Consider the following 20,951-nt stretch of genomic DNA (forward strand, 5'->3'; position numbering starts at 1 on the left):
CAGGCGACAGTCTGATGTTCCGACAACACATCACGAGTCTGGCAGAGATATTTCCGAGACAGAGAGGCGTTGTTGGGTCTCCAAGGCCGAAGTTTAATTCGGGTATTGAGTCATCGATTTACATATATTATTCAACTTCAGATAAAAGTTAGACACTTGTCAAAGTCGTGTAAAAAATATTAATACGAACGAAAATACACACAATCTAAACTGTATAAATTGCTCACAAAATGTCAGATCATAGGAAAGTGTCGAGTATGGAATTTGCTTTTTCCAGGATATAAATAACCTCTGCATATAGGGTATAGGGTATAGGTATAGGGTAAATACCTCTTGCATATAGGGTATGCAAGAGGTAACTAGGAAAAATTTTTAATTTATTTATACCATATTGAATCCACAATCATCCAATAAAAACTAGGTATCCCAACTAGTGCTCCAACGGTTTAGTACCCAACTAGCGCCCATAGACGAATAAGAAAGACTTTTCTTTGGCAAGGTATATGTAAGTTAACCAATCCTGATTAATACATAAAACTTCTAACACTAATATGATTTAATACTCCGATATATTTTGTACGTTGAAATTAATTGTTTTAATGCAATTGTTTTATACTTGTAATATCTTGAGGCTCACAAAATAATATTTTCAAACAATGCTAAACAATGTGAATGTACAATAACCAAACCGTTCCAATAAACTGTGGTTCTTGAATATTCAAAAGTCCCCTTACAACCAACGAACGTAGTATTTGCACAATATTGTTCAGAAAGAAAACAAAAGGTGTTTAAATTAGAGTAAACCAGGTCAATCATTGCTGACCTTTACGGTCAACACTGAGCGATTTTAACAAGAGAAACGTTAACAAATTAAGCGTAACAGCTATTTGCATTTTATATGTATTTCCTCTAAAATACATTAAGAAATTTATTTTCATGATTGTTGTCAAGAGGTTTTAAATAACTAACTGTATTTTTGCTGGTATCACATATGTCTTACCTAGACAGATTTATATACGTATCTATGTATTGTACAGGCGCAAGATATGTGCTTGATGTGTGAACAGAGGCAGAACAATAAATTGATAACAAAACATTATAATCTATTTACATTTATCTATTTAAAGAGTTGTTTGTTTCACGATTGCATACTTCAGGCAATTGTGTACTTTGGTCCTATTCAGGGAAGACTGCCAAAGTATCAGCAAGATATTCAGGCTAATTAACGCTAAAATCAGACAATAGATAACTGGCCAGTGGTAAAGACGTTAAATGCAAGACCAGGACTCCCAATACATAAATTATATTCAAGGCAGTAACTTAAGTTATAAGATCAAGTTTTTCATGAGGGCTTACTAATTACTACGTGATGCTGTAACCCAAGCGAATTTCTTATACTGTGACACTCTAATAAGTTTAATGTTTTTTTATTCTTTCAGGCTATACTACGTCCATCTACTTCTTACTTTTGTATATCATAAGCTCCTATACAATTTAATAGAGAAGCTGTATGAACATTATATCACATCTCTTACCTACTGCTCATCGTCTCTTCGAACTTTGACGTCACTCAAGCGGCTGACGAGACAGTGTCAATAATCATCAAGCTCATCAACAAGAATTTAGGTTTGGGACTAATAATACAACCGGAATCGGTTTTGATGGAGCTGTCCATTCAAAATGTTGTTCTTTCTACAAGATAATTTTTCCAGATAAACAAAAAAGTAAACATAGGTGTGTTTACCACCCCCACCCTCGCGTCGAGCGATCCTATTCAACGACGAAAGGTTGAGAGAGTAGGTATAATAGTTATATAAAGTGAGTTATTTCAATTATATAATGGCACGAATTCCGAGAGTTCCATATGCAATAAACATTCTTTTACTCCCTTTATGCACATTTCTTACCTCTATGAATGTATTGATTCATATCAATGTTATATGAGAGCAATGATACACGTAATGTTCAAGAAAACTACCTATATTGTATACATGTATTATATTCTTCAAATGCTCTTCAGTTACATTGGCTTCAGTTTGAAAAAGACATAGTTTACCGTTCCTGACGGTGTCAAGTGAACTGACGGACAACGGTGGTCCTGTGGCTTTGTCAACAGTGACTATAATTAGCTTCTGTAATATTAGGTAACATTTCTACCTAAAATTTTACATTATTACAAATGGGAATCAATTGTCTTTTTTAGACTAAAATGCATGTTTTGCGTTTGATAGAAAAACTTTTTTTCAGTATTTAAAAATAAAAGTTAATATCTTTGGCTTTAATATATTTTATAAAAGTTAACAAAGTACGCAATCATAGAGTAAATCTCTATTTATACATAAAAAGCATTAGTGATAGGAACGTATAGTACGTTGTGTTTTTGATACCTTTGTACATACATAGTATATTTTTTTAACAAAACTTTCACAACGTCTATTTTAAGTTTACGCTCAAACATGGATGGAATGTCTTTGTAGCTAATATCTATTACACATCGACATTACTACTTAAATGAAAAAAAATAAAGAAATATTCTGTAAATAATTAATATATAAAATATGTGTGGTTCAAAATAACTCAAAAATTTTGAAGTTCTGAACAAGCTCAGAAAGTTAGTAAGGGGGTCATGTATTATTATGTTATATTGATGTTAGATGAGAAATATGATATACACGTATTATTATTAATTTATACTGCTAAGAAGAAAACAGTCCATTTGTTTGACTGTAAAAGAAGTAAATTTTTTGTATTATTTAAACATTAATTTATTAAACATTATACTCCTGTACTAAAAATTTGAATATACTTTTTATTAGATTTGTGTATGAACAGTAAATGAACGCAAAATGTACATTGCCCTCGTAATTGGAATAACTCTGAAACACCCGCTTACAGCTTCATGTAAAACGAGTAGTCATATTGTTTATGGTAATTAAACGGCACGTTTTATTGTACCATATTGTTAGGCACAACAAAGCGTTCATGTACTTTTGTTTAGTTCACGACGTATTATTATTTGTTATATGTTCACTCAGACATTAAACGAAATAATGAATGCAACCCTTGTAAATAAATCATCAAAAGAAACTAAGAATTACATGCACTTTTTAACTGTGCGGCTTGACAATAAAATGTTGTTATTAGGAACCCCGCTCCGACAATGGTGTTGAATTTATCTTTTGTTATTTACTTTTTATAATTCATTTCTATAAATTATAATATGATTCAATTAAATTTAGTCATATAAATAATGTTTAAAATTATTTTTATGTTATTTGACTTTTTAATTTATTTATTTAAACTTTTATTAATTATATGACCTATAAGTAGATCTTTATCCCTTACCAAATAATGTTTACAGTAATGTTAAGTATCTTCGTGTGTACTGGAAAAATGTAAGTATATCATTGTAGAAATGGAACAAATCTTTTTTTTATTGTTTAATTGTTATTTCTATTCAGTTAATATTCAGATAATTTGATTGAACATTGCTTAATCTGTGAAAAATGCTACACTTTTTCAAATCTTTTAAGTATGCATTGTCACGACTTGTTATATATTGTCGTACAGAATTTCTTGAGACATAAACAATTACAACTGAAAATGGCACAATACCCAATCAATAACAGTAGAATTTTCCACTAGATTTATTAAATAACCTAGATACTTTTTGAGTGTAAAAAGCAATAAATTTTAAAATATTTCATGAAAATATTACTCGCCTGATGTGTTATTTTTAGAGAATAAATAAACCTCCAGTAAGTAGACAACTAAGCAAAGTGTCCCGAGACAAACGTGAGGGATTACAAAGCTGTCAGTTGCCTTATTGGTCCATTTGTCAGTTACAGGTGACATGTTAGAGGGATACAGACCTTACAGAACATTATTCTTATTTCAAGCATAACACGAAAATTTGTTAAATGGGGAATCAATTTCTGTATTGTAATAGTCACACAACTAGTTTTATTTTCCACATCACTTAAGGTTTAGAATTAAAGTTACCCCAAGATGATGATCTTAACCAAATATAAGCATTATTTCTATAACAATCGAAAATATTTGTCAACGTCTATAAATAGAATATAATGTATAATCCTCTATATGTTTATAGATATTTCGAACATTTCCTTACAACTATGTAGTTCTCTTAAATATTTCTAATACTCGTATGTGATAACAATGGTTTCAGCTGTAATAGTGAGTGAAATCCTAGAAATGTAGTCAATAAAAGAACAATACATTGACATAACGATATGGTATGTTAGATCACATTGTATAGCCATTAAATGAGTCTATTTTTATGAGAAAGCATAGTAAAACACCGTTTTTTGAATTTGATGTTTTAATTACTTTTGAAAAAATTAATTTCATTGTATAAGCGTAGTAAAACTTATATTCATTATGAAAAAATGATTTCGTTTTTCTGTACTTATCGCTTTTGCGTATTAAAATATTTTTCCCAATTTCGACATTAATGTTAAGTTCTGAAGCAAGTCAAACCAAAAACTTTATTTGATTATAACCTTTAAATAGATTCACAATTTGATGATAATCTTTGTAAAAATGTATTTAAAATTAAGCATTCCGTAATTAATATGAATATAAATTATATTATGTTAAATTCTATAATTATATTCGGTTTTAACCTAAATGCGTTACAAAAACGTAATAAAAGTTACTTAAACCAAATAAACAGATAATTATAAAATTATTTTGATGTGATTTGACCTTTTATTTATTTATTTCAACTTTTATTAATTATATAACCTTTAAGTAGATCTTTACATTTCGATTATAATATTTGTAAAAATATATTTAAAATCAATTATTCCGTAATATGAATATAAATTAATATTAGATATAATGTATACATTGAAAAGGCGTTATAAAACATAATGATAGTTACAAAGTATACCTACCAATTATATTCTATGGTGCTCTTATTAAATTTGTTTCAAATCAATTCTAATCCAAACTGTATGTCTTGTATAAAGTAGTTTTATCTTCTAGGATTTAGTTCATATAATTTATCATCCAGCCCTTGTCGTCAGCCAGGAGACTTATTTCCAAAGTACTATTACAATAACTTTGTTAACAAAAGTATTTCTAATGCTTACCAAAAGTTTTTAAGCAACAATTCATTAGGCTCTGACTATAGCCACAGTATATTTAGATTGTTACTCTCTTAAATAAATAAAGTACGACTGAGTATAGAGCTTTAAAAAGTAACACAATCAGGAAGCTACCTCTCAGGCATGTAAATAAAGACTTCAATACACATGCTAATATCACTCTTGACACAGTCATTAGGTCCTGTCAATATTCACAAGATTTTCAATTTGTTATTTTAAAGTGTAAATAAACTAAATAAATGTGAGCAGAGAGCAATAGGAAGTAGCGCGATCAGGGAACTATTCATTAGCTAAGTAAATAGAGACATTATACATCCAAATATTAATCTTGACATATTTTAGTATATTACTTAATGAATTTAATTATTTGAAATGTGAATTTAAAATGTTTATATGAATTTAAAATGTATTGTCCGAAAAAGTTAATTTGCTAGGAAAATGACTAACAATTAAAGTAGAGTAAAATTATTTCATAATATAAGTCTCATATAATAGGAATGGGGAAAAGAAAATACATTAGTTTTAACCCTTATCAGATTTTAATTTCAATAAATATAAAATATAAAATAATATAAATATAAAATATATAAAACATCAAATATAACTCATATCGACCTGATTATATACTCTTCCTTAGTATTTTTTATTTATTTGAATCATTAACATATTAATTTTTTAATTTAAAGTGTAAGAAGACATGTATTACTAATACTTTATAAGTAATTACAATATTTATGGTTAATTCAATAGTAAAAAAACTACAAAATGAGTCAATATTCTAATATTTCCTTGCAAATGAACAGCAGTAATGATTGCACGCAAGATAAATTAGCAAATGAAAGCTCAGTTTTTCGGAAAAGGAATTACATTTATACTTTTTAGTTTTACTGTTGTACAAAAATTTTTCCACCCTCTTTTTCACAGATAAAAATGTATTAATTGTTGATTGATCGTTAGCGAAGCCTAATAACATTATGTATATTCGGAAACTCTCATTTCTATATATTTCTCATTTCTCGTGAAGACTTGATGTAATTAAGCGTGAAGATGTACAGTACTTCTTAATAGTCAATATCAAGTTTGATGGTGGTATATCCTTCTCCATAATATTTGGCTGTATCAACGAAGCATAAATTTCACCCGCATAATAATGGAATCAGTTATATACTTAAAATTCTGCATAATTTGGTGCAGTTTAATTGTCTACAACAATATTTTTATATCTGTATTGCATACCTGTATATTTGTCACAGGACATTTTGAGAACGAAATTTGCCTCTGATTTAGAATAATTGTACATGAAACTTAATTTCTAAATATACAAAATTGATGTCCGTCCCTCCATGGGAATAAACTGAGCTTCAGCGAAGCTTCATTTATTGTACATATCTGGCAAACGAATTTAGCCATAATCTTGAAATGTAAATGAACATTTACTTGTATATAGGCAAGATGGAGTTCAATCGTGGTGTATATCCGTTAAATCTCTTGGTTTAAAGTTCTCGTATTATTTCATATTGAAAGTTAATTACTCTTGTAAATAATTCCTTAGTTAATATTTCTTTAAATATAGTTTTCCCTAGATTATTATTCAAATATTGTACTGAATTGAAATTGTAATAGTTTTAGCATAGCATGTCTTTTAATGATGATTATGTATAAAACGCAGCCAAGAAGGGAAAATTTAAATAATGTTTCAGCTTAATGGAGAAAAAAATTTCCTCTCCTAAGAGGATCACATACTTGTCCTGATAAAACTGTTATGTCCTTAAATACTTAAAGCATATTTATTATTTTACTTTCAAAAGATGAGCGATTTATAATTCGAGGATTTGCTAATATTTGTGTATCCAGTAATATTATTGAATACATTCTGTAAGTGCCATGATATCAGAAAACATTGTCACATACATTAGCATGTATTTTTAATAGTAGGCTTGAAAAGGAGATACTAATCGTGTTGAAATTCGAATCAATATTTTTTTTTTTTATTTAGTAACTTTACTAACTTTACTACGATTTCGATAAAAATTTGTAAAACAAAATATAAAAGATATTGAGTTGGATTGAAATACAAACCGTGTAGAAAAAATTGCGTAAGAAAAAAAATGAGTAAGGTAATTTCTTACTGACCAACTTTTAATTAAGAAAAGAGAAGACTTTAATTTAATTTATTGCATTGTAAGATATATTAAACTCTAACGCTAAAATGAAAGTAGTCCTTATGCACCCTATAAATAAATACGCAAAAATCTTTACAACTTCTGCAAATTGAAACATCCTCACTTACTTTTATATGACTTGATGACAGATCTATGCATGAATGTATAAATATTTGGCGTAAATGACATTGAATTTTATATATTAGTATTACCTTGAACCAGTTTGTACTTATCATTATATTAAAAACATTTTTTTTAACATTTTAAAAGATAAATTCATATTGGTATCGAGAAATGCAATAAATAATAATATGGAGTAGTCTTACAAGGGAACGGTAAATTCATATTATTTATTACAAAGTATACATTATCTTAATAGTATGCGTAATCTTAAATCTAACTGCTGGTTTGTATGCTTTACATCGAGTTTTAAACAAGTTCAATATAATGATAGTAGAACATTGATAATTATAACCAAGGATAGAATGCGATGAAAATCTATGTCCAAAGAAAATTGTAGTTTTATTTAGTGTTCATTTCTTGTAAATCAAATAATCAGCATTAAAGGGGAATAGATTGGTTCTTCAACATCAGTCTGTATTTCAAGACTGCAACTTTTATTGTGGGGATGCTTAATGACGGTATATGAGATCACACGATCGCTTTTGAATTTGTGGAAGTAGGAAATCTTAAATTTGCTTTTAATTCAACTATATTTATTTTTTAAATATCAAATTTAATAAGGTATTCTTATTATGAGTATAGTGTAATTTCAATTCTTTACAGATGTTTCTAAAACTGCAATAAAATGTAAATAAATTCTTTATTATTTTAGTAAACTCATATTTTACATTTTACATAATTTTTGATTGATATTATATATTGGTAGAAATTAAAATTTATTAACCTGTAAAAACTGATTTTTATTTATGTCTTCTTTTATTTAAATTACATTAATAAATTTACAACACTTTGTACTTCAGAACTTATTTTCATTTACAAACTTGAAATAATCTGTACTAATAATAACATTTTATTAAAAAATAAAATCAGATGGTATTTTTAACATAAGCATACTTAGTGCCTTTGTAAACATACATATTTATTATGCAATAAAAATTTTAGTATGTCTATATAAACATATACCATTAGAAAAAAATTTTGTTGTTAATTAATACTATTGGCTGTTGCTCAAACACTACAACAAGAAGCTATTTATTTAACGTACTACTCTACTAAATTTCATTGAAAATACATTCAATATAGTACATTTATTTTGAAATCCAGTCGGACATGTAGAACATTTCTTGGATGCCAGTACACTAACAAGTTTCTGAAAGATTTTCCATTTACTTCCATTTTTAATGAGCGATATATTAAAAGCATTCTTCAAAACTTTGCTATGCTTTGCTTTGCCTTTTGTCATCATTTTTAGCACTTATATTGCAAATATGCTAAATCTGCAATTTTAATTTTCCTTATAACAAAATATTATAATTGATAGAAAACAAAGATGTATGGTGTTAAAAAATAATCAATAAAATATTCTTTGTTAAAATATTTTCCGTTGTCAACTGGCTCCTACAAAGGACCTCCGTCAAACATACTTTCACAACTTGAAGTACAAGGGCGAGCCTTTTTTGTGGTAGGAAATTCTGAATAGTTAATGATGACAGTTCTAAAGTCATAACGGATTCTTTGTGTTTAAAAACCACCTGTAATTCCTTTGTCTCACAGTCTTTGCAGTGAGCCAGAGACGAAAAGATATATTAACTCTTAAATATTTTTTGCCACTATCATGCTAAAATATGTCAAATATAATTTTATTTTACCCAATTAGTTATACTATAACATGTACGTCTTATTCTATATTGCAATAATAAGTTAAATATAAGATGAAAAACTTGAGGAACTTACAATGATATTACTGTAGAGAAATTCTTCCACTAGGAGTTCTAGTTTATGTTTGTACGTACGTACGATAACTGTATGATGAGATGGACCTAGTGGGTTGAAATTTGGTGTTAAACTCTACCCCTGTCTTTGTATGTTAATAGTAAACATAGGACCATGGAGTTTCTCAATTTCTGTTTGTAAAATAAGTGCCTTTTATTACCTTGGAACTAAGGGCAACCCATGTTGTTTTCAACGAGAAATATCCCTTTCGGCTCAGTCTCTAAAAATGTAGATTTCACATGAATTCGTTGGTTCAAAATGTCCAACTACAGATCTCTTTCTTGATATGGCTAACTCTTACAACACTAATGGAACAAAACATCCCAATACCAATATTATCGTGACCATTGAAAACATTTATAAAATCCATAAAAGCCTATTTAGACAAATAATTGCATAAACATATAAATTCTTTGTAAAAAGGATTAAACTATTTATATAAATACACATTGTCTTGAAATCTTTGTTCTTGTGGCGTCTGGGTGATACAAATGTAATATATAATTTCCATATTCATTTGTGAAATAAAAGTTCACTATTAATTCTTATTACAATAAAATTATTTACGATTAATGAGTAAATATATACTATATACAAAAACCGTGAAACAAAGAACATTATTTATTGTCCAAGTCGCATCCAGAAGTAGTATAGTGATAATGTTTAATATGATTTGTCTAAGTATAGTACTTTATCTAAGGATTTCGTAATTCCAAATCTACATTACAACAAACAGCTACTAATGTCACCGTTTAGTTGGTTCTTATTCTTAGCTATATAAATAATGTATATTGGTAAAAGTCTATAAAAATGCTTTATAATTACTGCTCAGAAATAGTTAAGACTTAAATATCCAGAAGGAGGCAAATTAAAAATGTTCATTTTATAAGCCCTTAAGTGCACGAAATTCATCATAAAGACAAACATTTCTCAAACAATTTTCTCCAAGGTATGATTAAGGTTGCAAGAAAAAAAAATATAATTAACTAGTAGATCATTCAATATTTATAATATAGTATAGTTCTATTATATACATAAATAAGACAAATACATCTATAAATATTATACATGTAGTAATAATACACAATTTTATTGAATGATAGCTTCAATTCGACCATCTATAGATGGAATTATTGAAAGTGATGGATGAGAGTTGAAAAAATGTAAGAGATTTCTATTAGCAGTTTACATTGCACCATGGGTTTAGCAATCCATTATTATTGTAAAAATTTATTTTATTACAAAAACTCATAGATAATTATGTTTCTTTGACTAAGTAAAGAAATAGAAAATACTGAAAATGTTTATCATTCATTTAAGAATCACACAGTAAAATCATATGTAGTGATCAAATTTATATGTATATAATACAAGCATTTTTACTTTCAATATTTTCTTAAAATCTACGCTGCAATGATAATCTTATAGTGGAACAGTTTAGGAGCAAAAGCTCCTCTATATAGGTCGTTTTAAGAAGATAACACATTATAAGTCATAGGAAAACAATTTATAATACTTTAAAAGATTCAATGAATGTAAAAACATGTTACTAAGAATTTTAAGGATGTATGAAAGTTATTATAATTTTTAAACGTGTTCCTTGTGTATATTTTGTGATAACCCAGACTTTTTTATTTTCACACACATTTTTACGCACCTTTAAATCATTAGATTAATCTGGCAATGAAACCCCAAATTCCTTTTTTGTAGATGTGTTATTGCTGTTTTTGCAATTTTCGCATAAACTTAGTGTAATATAAATAATGATAGTAGGTAGGAATGCCGAAACTATATTTCAAAACATTCCTTATTCAACTAATAAAGGTGGGATAACATTTGTATTTTTAATATATATTAATAAAATGTGGTGAGCATTAGGCAAATCTGGCCAGAAAGCGATCAAATGGTTACTAGTTATATTTACATATTTAAAGCCAATATTCCATCTTCATAGGATTACTTACAGAATAGAAACACCAATTGGGAAATAGCGAATCTGAACCATATCAGTAAGCTCGGACACCTGTGCTCCTTTATTGGAACAATAAACACAGCTACAATATGAGAACCTTGCGGTATTCATATATTTCTTATAACAATAAAAATTGTATAATAAAAAAGTTTGTGGTATTTATAGATTTCAGTTCCTAATCACGTATAAATAGTGGTGATAAATTAGCAAAATACACTACGTTATATCGTTAAGTTATTTTAGTTGTATTACTGTATTAAACATAAATAATGGAACATGAAAAGAAGATAACACGATAAATATAATTATTATGGACGAGTTGTAAGCAATAATATTTAGTGTTAAGTTATATAAAAGTAAAGGAATTTTTGGTTAAATATATTAATGCTAACATTAGGGAATATCGAACAATCTTCGATAACAATACGACTTTTAAACAGAATCTGTCACAAATTCTTGATTTCTGTTACGGGAAATTTACGATATGGGTGTCATATTATCATCGTTTGTGAGTGACCAGATTTTATTACGTATACTTAGGAAACAAAATGTAGGCTAACTAAGAACGAGAACGTTTTCTTTGGTTTTCATGTTATGTTAAACTGTATTAAATCTGATGGCATTAAAATTGTATTAAGACAAGGTTAATAAAGTTAACCCAAATGCTTTACGCGTTGTGCAAATTTATCAATAAATACTAAACAGCTTCAAAATATTACAAAAATATGAATTTTTATTTTATTACAAATTCAGATATGCGTTTTAATTGAAGTGTTATGTCACCTGGCTTCTCCAAGAGTTCATGGAAAATCTGGAGCATATAGATAATTTCATTCTCGAAGTTTCCTAATACACCGATAGACAGAAGTAATACAAAAATGAAATTTTTTACACCCAGAAATTGTGTCAGCCTACTATCACCGACTTTTCGCTTTGACTTTCACTCAATTTTATTTTATTTTTCGAATAACCCACAAACCCATTGATATAACAATGTGTATTGGAAGTGGCTACTAAAATATATTAAGACACTTTTCGAACACAACTATCCCTTTCTATCTTTCATACTTAATTCCTTGTTGACTCCTAAATTATAAATAATTACAAAAATAATTGATAAAGTATTAAAAAACGAATATAAAGATTTTTCTACGAGTAAACAACGCCTCCCCACCAAAAACGAAATGAATGATAGAACGAATGATATTTCGAACGAATTATAATTTCAAACCCATAGAAAATATTTACCACTAAACAAAAAAAAGTAATATTTGTAAATACATTTATTATCATGAACTTTTAGCTGTTATATTCTTCGAGGTATGTTAAAAAGAGGTGTCAATATCTATGGGGTAGCTGTAACAAATGTCCTGCGAAATAGTATAATTATTATATTTTAACATAGTTAATTTTTTTGCTGTTTTTCCATACTAGGTGAGTATTACATCTTTCTTTATAATGTTCAATGGCAAGATGAATCGTAATATGATTTGAGAGTAATTCCTATTACAGCAGCTAATGCCATCTCGTTATTATCAATGTTATGGGAACATTCCTGCGCTTATGAAGTTTCCATCAAATAAAATTCTTATCCGCACATTCTGTTTTCTAAATTCCTTTTCTAAAATTGAAAATGTCAAGATTTATAATTAAGGTATTCCACAGACTTCTTATAGGCCGTCCCCTGAGATGATGAAGAGTTACTGATTGCACCAAAAGTTCGATTTTATGCCCCCACCATGTCACCTTACAAATGTTTATGTTATTACGTTTACTAGTAGAGAAGATATTTTTACCGTTTCAAAAGTTTTCATCACGCCTATATATTATAATATTACAAAAAATATAGAAATACTATCTGTTACCTGAGAATTTTCTAAATGTATTAGCACTTCTTGTTCGATTTAATTATATTTCTGACGCCATGTTCAGTTTTCTTTGTTGCTAGATCATAAAAATTTTTCAAAAATTAAACATTTTTAGCCATTTTAATATGCCCCAGCCTTCTTATATTTTCATAGTTTATTTTTGCGTTGTTTTCCGATCACGAATATCTTTTCCCGGTCTCAGAAGCTTAGTTTTGTCATAAATTTTTCGAAATAAGAATAGGCCTATATTTTAACCAGGGATACTAAAAATCCATGTAAAATTTCTGTGCAATCGGTCGAGTAGTTTACGCCTGAAAGCGTTACAAAAGACCAAACTCGCTTTCGTATTCATAAAATGAGTTAGTTAATACTTGCTATGGTTAGTAATATTTTAACATTTAAAATTTATACTTTTTATATACTTTCAACTCCATTTTGATGCAATATAATGATAATAAACTGCAAACAATAACATTGCGTGTTGCGGTTCTCCCTGACGAAACAAAGGTATTTATGATCAAAGGGAGTAGCGGATTAAACATAAATACGAGTGTACATAGAGACAGTCTGTTTGTAAACAGCGGCAGTCCCAGGAGACGAGTTGATGTTATGACGTCATCAGTCCAACAGAGATTGTTGCGGGATGGAGGGACGTAGTTAGTTCCCTGAGGTTACAGCTTCATCTTGATACTGGTCATTAATTTAAATACGTTTATTCTGTATGAAAATGAGTGATGTACCAGCTAACTAAAGTAAAGGTACGAAAAGAATAATGGTGTATTAACTTTTAATTCTATATTCATAGAATTCTCCTATATATACTCATATGACTTGAACTATGAAAGTATTGTTATTATTGCAGTGGTAAGCTGTAATGGAAGTGAAATTACTACAGTTATCTGGCTACAAAACTTTTAGAGCCAGTAATATTATTGTTTAATTTAGAAAGTAGGTAAATAACATGGTCTTAAATTTCCAATCGGGGTATAAAAAAATAATACATTTTTCTGACTGTAATTTTATTAAATTTACGTAATCAGCTTTATCGGGAAAACTGTAAATTACAAAGTGAAGTATAACGATATTCTAAACCGTTTTAAATTATTACTCTCGCCTTTCTCGAAGATACCAGAAAACTAAAACTGAGAATTCGGAAAACAGAAAAATTTATAACTACAAGTCATATTAGCTTCTTACAATTTCAAACTTTGACTGGATAAACTTTTTCAGGTCACAACTGCAGTGATTAATTGGACGCAGTCTCTTGATTATGAATATTATTTTTAATAAGACATAATTTTAAGAAGAAATAAGATAGTTTAAAGGATAGAAAATCCTTGTATTTGTAATACATGTAGTATCTAAATGAAGGTCACTAGACAGGTGTAAAAACCGATCCAAATTCCACAAATAAAAGACGAAGAAATTAGAAAGGCGAAAAAGTTAGTAATGGAAAAAATATGGTACCACCATGGAGAATTCCTTGATTATTGTAGAGGGGGCGGATTTTTTGTTATATACATACAACACATAGTTTGCCCTTATTGGTGGCTAAGTATTAAAATATAATAACTTTAAACTGCCTCAATACAATATTAAGGCTAAAAGAATAATTTGTCTATTGATTACGATTACTAGTAATGGGATTTGGAATATATCATAGCAAGAGGATTTTTGTAACCATAATATTGATGTAAGAATAATAAAATTTTTAGAAGAATATAGTGAAGTTTTATATGGTTATCTACGAAATCTATGTGAATGGTAGTGACTGGGATAAACTAACTATGAGAACTGTACTGATGGGACTGTGCTGGTTTAGAATATTTCCTACAAAATTGTTTAAGCGTGACTTGCATAGGATAGAGGCACATTACGATATTCATATTAGGCTTTAATAGTGTGAGCGCTACTCTTTTATGAAAAAATCGTAATTACTTTGTGTTACTAAAATAATTACAGTTTAATAGTATTGTTTATGTTACAGTTTAATGTTAGTTTAATTGAAATCTATTCAACACTCAAGTAATCTGTTAGCAAAGTTGAAACAAGTTGCAACTAAAACATACTGTCAGATGCAGTTGTTAATGACTGAAACCCAATTGATTTAGATTGTTCCAGATAAGACAAGTTCGAATTTTTACAAAGCATTGACATGTTTTAAATTAAAATAACTAATACATTTTTATATGTTGTGTGGGTGTGTGTTTTGTTTTATATATTTATGATCGTTATTTTTTCAGTTAAGTTTGTACGAAACAGTCTTGAGGGTAATGTACTAATATAAATTAATGGAAATATTAGAACTACTAATTGTTTCAGGACAATTATAGTACAATATTTTTATCAATATTGAAAGAAATATTTTTCTAAATAAGGGCCAGTATCTCAGAAAACTAAATGATTTTATAAGCAGGTTCTATTCTATAAATATGATCCATTGCATGGTCCTTTCATCCAAGTAGATTGTAATACATTAAACCTTGTTATATCATGATTTCTTTTAATATACGCGTACGTATTTTAGTGTCTTACTCAGGAAAATTGTACACATGTTAAATATAAAAAGTTATCGCGAGAATTTTTTAAGAAGATATAGCCAGAGGGTAGAGGTAAATTGATTTCCAACACAAGCTCCTTGTATTTAGTACGAAATATACACTCTAAGACAGGCTATTGTAAAGAAACGTTGATGATTATTACTTACGAATAAGGAAATTACTCATTTTATTATTGGTTGAGGTTTACAAAAGTCATTTAATTAAAAAGAGATGTACAAATTTCATTTTGTCTGTCGCTCTGGTTGAAAACGATATCTTGAAAATAACACTCCATTAGGCTTGACAAGTCTCATTCCTTTCATTTCTATTTTGAAAACATTCTATAATTTTTTCTCGATAAAACTGCCCAAGAGTTAACCAATAGTTTTACATGTTAATACCACTATAGGTAATCATGAGGATAACTCCAAAGTCGCGGAATAAATAAAATTAGTATACTAACTGAGCACAACCATGTGAAGTTTTAACAAGTGGTAAAGCAACTAGCGAGTTTATTACACAATACTTGATGAAGAGTTATCTAACCTTGTACTATATCAAATTGTAACTTTAGATATGTTATTAAGTGTCAAGTCATTGTAGAACACACGTATATCATTTTTTTAGAAATATGTGATATACTAGATGTCGAAACATATTTATTAACTAAAGATTAAAACAGAGTTATGCGTAGAGATATCCAGTCCGATTGTTAGTTAACAGTAGTAGTCCCAGGCGACTGTCTGATGTTCCAAGAACACATCACGAGTCTGGCAGAGATATTTCCGGGACAGAGAGGCATTTTTGGGTCTCCAAGGCCGAAGTTTAATTCGGGTATTGAGTCATCGATTTACACATATTATTCAACTTTAGATAAAAGTTAGACACTTGTCAATGTCGAGTAAAAAATATTAATACGAACGAAAAAACACAATCTAAACTGTATAAATTTCTCACAAAATGTCAGATGATAGGAAAGTGTCGATATGGAAATTGTTTTTTCCAGGATGTAAGATTAAATAAATAACCTCTGCATATAAGGTATGCAAGAGGTAACTAGGAAAAATTTTAAATTTATTCATACCATATTGAATCCACAATCGTCCAATAAAAAAAATAGGTATCCCAAATAGTGCTCCAACGGTTTAGTACCCAAACTAGCGCCCATAGACGAAGAAGAAAGACTTTTCTTTGGCAAGGTATATGTAAGTTAACCAATCCTGATTAATACATAAAACTTCTAACACTAATATGATTTAATACTCCGATATATTTTTTACGTTGAAATTACTTGTTTTAATGCAATTGTTTTATACATGTAACATCTTTAGACGCACAAAATAATATTTGCATACAAAGCTAAACAAGTGAATGTACAATAACCAAACCGTTCCAATAAACTGTGGTTCTTGAATATTCAAAAGTCCCCTTACAACCAACGAACGTAGTATTTGCACAATATTGTTCAGAAAGAAAACAAAAGGTGTTTAAATTAGAGTTAAACCAGGTCAATCATTGCTGACCTTTACGGTCAACACTGAGCGATTTTAACAAGAGAAACGTTAACAAATTAAGCGTAACAGCTATTTGCATTTTATATGTATTTCCTCTAAAATACATTAAGAAATTTATTTTCATGATTGTTGTCAAGAGGTTTTAAATAACTAAACTGTATTTTTGCTGGTATCACATATGTCTTACCTTGACAGATTTATATACGTATCTATGTATTGTACAGGCGCAAGATATGTGCTTGATGTGTGAACAGAGGCAGAAACAATAAATTGATAACAAAACATTATAATCTAATTTACATTTATCTATTTAAAGAGTTGTTTGTTTCACGATTGCATACTTCAGGCAATTGTGTACTTTGGTCCTATTCAGGGAAGACTGCCAAAGTATCAGCAAGATATTCAGGCTAATTAATGCTAAAATCAGGCAATAAATAACTGTCCAGTGGTAAAGACGTTAAATGCAAGACCAGGACTCCCAACATACATACATTATATTCAAGGCAGTTAACTTAAATTATAAGATCAAGTTTTTCATGGGGGCTTACTAATTACTACGTGATGCTGTAACCCAAGCGAATTTCTTATACTGTGACACTCTAATAAGTTTATATGTTTTTTTATTCTTCCAGGCTATGCTACGTCCATCTACTTCTTACTTTTGTATATCATAAGCTCCTATACAATTTAATAGAGAAGCTGTATGAACATTTATATCACATCTCTTACCTGCTGCTCATCGTCTCTTCGAACTTTGACGTCACTCAAGCGGCTGACGAGACAGTGCCAATAAATAATCTGCAAGCTCATCAACAAGAATTTAGGTTTGGGAATAATAATACAACCGGAATCGGTTTTGATGGAGCTGTCCATTCAAAATGTTGTTCTTTCTACAAGATAATTTTTCCAGATAAACAAAAAAGTAAACATAGGTGTGTTTACCACCCCCACCCTCGCGTCGAGCGATCCTATATAACGACAAAAAGGTCGAGAGAGTACCCGCGAAAGGTATACTAGTTATATAAAGTGAGTTATTTCAATTATATGATGGCACGAATTCCGAGAGTTCAATATGCAATAAACATTCTTTTACTTCATGTATGCACATTTCTTACCTCTATGAATGTATTGGTTCATATCAATGTTATATGAGAGCAATGACACACGTTAATGTTGAATAAAACTACCTATATTGTATAGATGTATTATATTCTTCAATTGCTCTTCAGTTACATTGGCTTCAGTTTAAAATAGAAGACAAAGTTTACCGTTCCTGACGGTGTCAAGTGAACTGACGGACAACGGTGGTCCTGTGGCTTTGACAACAGTGACTATAATTAGCATCTGTAATATTAGGTAACATTTCTACCTAAAATTTTACATTATTGCAAATTGGAATCAATTGTCTTTTTTAGACTAAAATGCATGTTTTGCGTTTGATAGAAAAACTTTTTTTTCAGTATTTAAAAATAAAAGTTAATATCTTTGGCTTTAATATATTTTATAAAAGTTAACAAAGTACGCAATCATAGAGTAAATCTCTATTTATACATGAAAAGCATTAGTGATAGGAACGTATAGTACGTTGTGTTTTTGATACCTTTGTTACATACATAGTATATTTTTTTAACAAAACTTTCACAACGTATATTTTAAGTTTACGCTCAAACATGTCTTTGTAGCTGATATATATTACACATCGACACTACTACTTAAATGAAAAAAATTAAGGAATATTCTGTAAATAATTAATATATACAATATGTGTGGTTCAAAATAACTCAAAAGTTTTGGAAGTTCAGAACAAGCTCAGAAAGTTGGTAGGAGGGCCATGTATTATTATGTTATATTGATGTTAGATAAGAAATGTGATATACACGTATTATTATTTATACTGCTAAGAAGAAAACAGTCCATTTGTTTGACTGTAAAAAAAGTAAATTTTTTGTATTATTTAAACATTAATTTATTAAACATTATACTCCTGTACTAAAAATTAGAATATACTTTTTATTAGATTTGTATGAACAGTAAATGCACGCAAAATGTACATTGTCCTCGTAATTGGAATAACTCTGAAACACCCGCTTACAGCTTCATGTAAAACGAGTAGTCATATTGTTTATGGTAATTAAACGGCGCGTTTTATTGTACCATATTGTTAGGCACAACAAAGCTTTCATGTACTTTTGTTTAGTTCACGACGCATTATTATTTGTTATATGTTCACTCAGACATTAAAACGAAATAATGAATGCAACCCTTGTAAATAAATCATCAAAAGAAACTAAGAATTACATGCACTTTTTAATTGTGCGGCTTGACAATAAAATGTTGTTATTAGGAAGCCCGCTCCGACAATGGTGTTTGAATTTATCTTATTTACTTGTTATAATTCATTTCTATAAATTATAATATGATTCAATTAAATTTAGTCATATAAGTAATGTTTAAAATTATTGTTATGTTGTTTGACCTTTTATTTATTTATTTAAACTTTTATTAATTATATAACCTTTAAGCAGATCTTTATCCCTTACCAAGTAATGTTTACAGTTATTTTAAGTATCTTCATGTGTACTGGAAAAATGTAAGTATATCATTGTAGAAATGAAACAAATCTTTTTTTTATAGTTTAATTGTTATTTTTATTCAGTTAATATTCAGATAATTTGATTGAACATTGTTTAATATGTGAAAAATGCTACACTTTTTCAAATCTTTTAAGTATGCATTGTCACGACTTGTTATGTATTGTCGTACAGATTTTCTTGAGACATAAAACAATTACAACTGAAAATGGCACAATACCCAATCAATAACAGTAGCATTTTCCACTAGATTTCTTAAATAACCTAGATACTTTTTCTGTGTAAAAAGCAATAAATTTTAAGAGATTTCATTAAAATATTACTCGCCTGATGTATTATTTTTAGAGAATAAATAAACCTCCAGTAAGTAGACAACTAAGCAAAGTGTCCCGAGACAAACGGGAGGGATTACAAAGCTGTCAGTTGCCTTATTGGTCCATTTGTCAGTTACAGGTGACATGTTAGAGGGATACAGCCCTTACAGAACATTATTCTTATTTCAAGCATAACACGAAAACTTTGTTAAATGGGGAATCAATTTCTGTATTGTAATAGTCACACAACTAGTTTTCTTTTCCACATCACTTAAGGTTTAGAATTAAAGTCACCCTACCTACGATGATGATCTTAACCAAATATATGCTATATTATTTCTATAGTTCTATATTTCTATATTATAAACCAAATTATTTCTATAACAATCGAAAATATTTTCAACGTCTATAAATAGAATATAATGTATAATCCTCTATATTTTTATTTATATTTCAAACATTTCCTTACAACTATGTAGTTCTCTTAAATATTTATAATACTCGTATGTGATAACAATTGTTTCAGCTGTAATAGTGAGTGAAATCCTAGAAATAAAGTCAGTAAAAGAACAATACATTGACATAACGATATGGTATGTTAGATCACATTGTATAGCCATTAAATGAGTCTATTTTTATGAGAAAGCATAGTAAAACACCGTTTTTGAATTTGATATTTTAATTACTTTTGAAAAAATAATTTCATTGTATAACCGTAGTAAAACTTTTATTCATTATGATAACATTAATTGGTTTTTTTTCTACTTATCGCTTTTGCGTATTAAAATATTTTTACCAATTCCGACATTAATGTATAGGTTTTAAGTTCTGAAGTAAGTCAAAGCAAAAACTTTATTTGATTATAACCTTTAAATCGATTCAAATTTTAATGGTAATCTTTT

Source organism: Homalodisca vitripennis, chromosome 7, assembly GCF_021130785.1.
Source record: "Homalodisca vitripennis isolate AUS2020 chromosome 7, UT_GWSS_2.1, whole genome shotgun sequence".
In the NCBI taxonomy this organism is placed as follows: Eukaryota; Metazoa; Arthropoda; class Insecta; order Hemiptera; family Cicadellidae; genus Homalodisca; species Homalodisca vitripennis.